The 4346-nt window shown below is 49.2% G+C and overlaps 1 non-coding gene across 1 annotated transcript; it reads right to left on the bottom strand.

Annotated features, from left to right (window-relative positions):
- Positions 1-1208: 1208 nt before the first annotated feature.
- Positions 1209-1282, bottom strand: trnak-cuu (transfer RNA lysine (anticodon CUU)). The gene has a single exon. It is a non-coding gene; the product is annotated as a tRNA-Lys (tRNA).
- Positions 1283-4346: the final 3064 nt, after the last annotated feature.

The raw sequence follows: 4346 nt of genomic DNA, 5'->3' as shown, positions 1-4346 counted from the left end.
GTGCCCGTGAGCAGCATGTGGGGCTATTTCAGCTTCCCCTCATCTGACTGCGCTGTGAGTTGACTCAGATGTTCTCAGGGACATTTACTGACGCGAGACAGTGAAAGGATTCTCATTCCCGCAGATCGGGAACTCAAACCGTATGCCGGCTTCAGGACAATGAGAAAGATTATTTGGGGTGTGTGAAGAAGCTGTGAGCTGCATTTCAAACAGGTAGGTGGAGTCAGATGCATCATCCATTGCGCCCCGGTCCTGTGCGTATCTCACGCCACCATGCTGCAGAGTTCTGACGTTAACACGGACATGCGCAGCAATGGGTTCATTCACAAGGTGAACAACCAAAGATAATCACCGTCACTGATTCCCTTCCACAGGCCCAACTTTGTGAAGCAGTATCTTTCACTGGCAAAGGAAACACCCTTGTCCTCAGGTGCCTGCTTCATTTCGATCACGATTTCAAGCACCTCACTGTTCTAGTCTCATTTCCAAACACTTTGCTCATAGCCTCAAAAGAAGCTCTGCGGGTATCGGCTTGCTCCACCCGAACAGGCAGTGGGTTGCAGATTCCCACCAGTCCCAATTTGAGTGAAATATTTTTCGCCCTCCACTTATTTGAATCTTAAAGAAGAAGCCGGGGAGCAAGCTCCCTTTCTTTTCGACGACATTTCTCATTTTGTACTGGGAAGGGTTCACACCTGCGTGGGGAAACCGCAATGGATTTCAAGTCCATCGCATTAACCACTCGGCTCACGAATACAGAACCACACTGACAGCTTGACTTCCCAGGTCATTCTGCCTGTGGAGCTGAGAAAGTGTGAATCATCGCAGAGTTTTTGAATCCAATCACTTCACAGTGATTCGAAAGGGTTAAATATCTGCACATGATGTTTGCAGATATTTAGGTGTTTCACCCCAAAAGATGAAATGAACTTTCAGTTAGAAATTGCAGGAGGAACTCAGCAGGTCCGGCAACATCTGTGGAAAGAGAATCAGAGGCAACATTTCAAAATTCTGTTTTCTCCGACAGGTACTGTCAAACCTGCCGAGTTTCTCTTTTGGTCTGGTCTTCTCGGCAGACGCAGTCCCTTCCGTTAGGCATTAATTCAATTCAGAAACCCCTTGGTGGAGAAGATTTCCGTTTGGGGAACATTTTCCTGACCCCATTAAAAGCGCACACCTTCGAAGTCAAAGAAAGGCAGCGAACACACCGCCCCTGGGTGGGCTCGAACCACCAACCTTTCGGTTAAGGGCCGAACGCGCTGACGAATTGCGCCACAGAGACAGTCACAGCCACGGGCTGCACCATCGCTTAATGATTTTATAAATCAGCCTCCCCGCCTAGAATTACAATTGTCGTCTATCTGTTTTACTTTTCCATAATCAAGCCTGGGAGATCTCTTGTGGAGATACTGGGGACAGTCTGCAGACACATCCATGTCACGAGGAACTAGCTTTCTTACTCCGGGGCCGTCGCCCTTCCAGCCTTTCAGTGTTTTGCCTGTTCTCGAGTTCTCTCATTGGCTCGCAGGGGAGAAGGGGTTTGAATTCCTGATGTGCAGGAACGACAAATCTTTCAATGTCTCAGATCAGTTCATGTGCCGAGAACATCAGAGTCAACCTCCCGGCCTCTTCAACAAGGGGACGGTGTCTGGACTGTCTCTGCTCAATCGGACCGGTCATCTTTCATTCTCCTCTAAATCCGCTTCCCAAAGTGTTTCTAAAGGTCAGTGTCAGTTAGGGATTTACTGACCCCAACCACTCCCTGTACGAAAGCATTCTTCCTAATGTCACTTTCGGTTCTTTTCCTCATGCCTTTAAAACTCTGCCGAATCGTTGCCGATCCTTTCAGGCGTGGGAACATTTTGACTACATTACTTTCTCTGTCTAGACTTCGCATGACTTGAAAAGTTTCAATCAGGCCAGGATTCAAACTTCCGTACTCCGAAGAGAGCTGTCCCAAATTTCCAATCGACCCTCATCGCTGACATCCCTCAAACACTGCACCACTCACGTCAACTTATTCAACGCTATCTCCAATCATTTCACTTCGCTGCTTTCTGTCCCATTGGTCCTCCAGGGAGCCCAACCCCGTTTTACGAAGGTGCTTTTTGAGAAAATTAAACAAGCACTTTCACGCGATTCACGAAACTCGGGCGCGTCCGGGATTTGAACCCGGGACCTCTCGCACGTCTGTGTCGACGAAGACCCAAAACGAGAGTCATACCCCGAGACCAACGAGCCACACGGTCGGGGCGCCGGCGTCTCTTCCCCCGCCCTACCGCTTGAACCAGCTGAGTCTTGCTCAGAGTAAAGTTCCAGTTGACATTGAACAGGCTGGGGCTGTTTTCTCTGGAACGTCGGAGGTTGGAGGGTGACTTTATGGAGGTTTACAAAATTATGAGGGGCATGGATAGGATAAGTAGGCAAAGTCTTTTCCCTGGGGTCGGGGAGTCAAGAACTAGAGGGCTTTAGGGTTTAGGGTGAGAGGGGAAAGATATAAAAGAGACCTAAGGGGCAACCTTTTCACACAGGGGGTGGATGGAATGGGCTGCCAGAGAAAGTGGCGGAGATTGGTACAATTGCAACATTTAAGAGGCGTTTGGATGGATATATGAATAGGAAGGGTTTGGAGGTATATGGGCCGGGTGCTGGCAGCTGGGATTAGATTGGGGTGGGATATCTGGTCGGCATGGACGGGTTGGACCGAAGGGTCTGTTTCCATGCTGTACATCTCTATGACTGTATGAACAGCTGCTTCTCATTCTGTCTCTCTGCTGCCGTTTGCCCGTCCCCAGGAACCGGGCCCTCTCTACTGGCAGAAAATTAAACCGTTTTCTTTCTCAACTTTTCTCTGACACCGGAGTGACCAGTGACAAGTATTGCCCTCCTCAACATAGGGCACAGAGAACAGGAGAAGACCCCGCAGACCTCCACGGGTGTGTCATCTCAACTCTGCATACTGGGCCTGTGTATCAATGTGAAATATTTACATCGAAGATTTTTGGGAAGCAGATGATACGGCGAGGCGCACAACAGTGCGCCGTTATACGGGAAAGCTGCTAACCTCGACATTGAGTGAATAGGGAAGATGGTTTCCCTTCTGGGTTATGCTCCCATCGCGCACCGGCAGACATATCGCCGACGAACAAATATTAACTCTGTCTAAATTGCCAAATTCTGTTTTTACGAACTGTGATTTCACTCAGAAGCACAATTTACCTGCTCCCTCCTGAATATCCTTCCAGGCTCGAACATACCTTTCAGGTGAAGCATCACTTTACCTGCACATTTGCCGCAACCTCGTCTACTGCATTCGCTGCTCACAGTGTCGTTTCCCCAACGGAGCACCAAGTACAAACTGGATGACTGCTTCGCAGAACATCTCGGTTCTGCCCGCAAAAAAAGGCCCTGAGCTTCTGCTTTCCTGCCACTTTAACACGCCACCATGTTCCCTGGCCAACATCTCTGTCTCAGGCTTGCAGCAGTGTTCCAGCAAAGCTCAGCTCCAGATGGAAGAACAATGCCTCATATTCCACTTCAAAACCCTACAGCCCTCCGGTCTTCAAGATCGAGTTCCATGACTTTAGAGGGCCTGAAATCCCCCATGTCCTTGACCCCTCACACACACATCGCGACAGTATCGGTACGGGGCACTGAAAGACTCAGGATATTGTTTGAAAGGCAAAATGCTGAGCACAGTGCCATCACAATGGAAAGTCGCTCAAGGAGGCACTGAATAACAGCAGAGGATGGTTTACGATCCATCGACCTCTGGGTTATGGGCCCAGAACGCTCCCGCTGCGCCACTCTGCTCAGGTATAGACCCCTCACGGTCAACCAAATTAAACCCTTTTCTTTCTAAACTTTTCTCTGACACCGGAGTGACCAGTGACAAGCATTGCCCTCCTCAACATAGGATACAAAGAACAGGAGACCCCTCAGAGCTTGTCATCTTAACTGTGCACATTGGGCCAGTATATCATTGTGAAATATTTATGTCAAAGCTTTTTTGGGAAGCGGATGTGAAGGCAAGGTTCAGAACAGAGCGCCGTTATACGGGAAAGCTACTGAAGACATCTTTGAATGAATAGGAGAGAATGGTTTCTCTTTTGGGTTACGGTCCCAAAACACACCCGTTGTGCCACTCTCCTGCATTGTTCGGCAGTTTTTCCAGAGAAGTATTCAGCTTTTCATCTGGCGTGTGGCATGGATGTGAGTGTGAGGGGTGTATCCATGTTTGTCTGAGAGAGAGCCTGTCTATCAGAGAGGGTCCGCACGACTGTGTGAGTACTTGAGAGAGTGTGCGTGTGTGTGTGTGCATTCTGTAGCTGGGTCTCCTGTCGTGA

Source organism: Chiloscyllium punctatum, chromosome 36 (genome assembly GCF_047496795.1).
Source record: "Chiloscyllium punctatum isolate Juve2018m chromosome 36, sChiPun1.3, whole genome shotgun sequence".
Classification (NCBI taxonomy): Eukaryota; Metazoa; Chordata; class Chondrichthyes; order Orectolobiformes; family Hemiscylliidae; genus Chiloscyllium; species Chiloscyllium punctatum.
The sequence above is the reverse complement of the archived record's forward strand: the minus strand, read 5'-3'. Positions and strand labels throughout refer to the sequence as shown.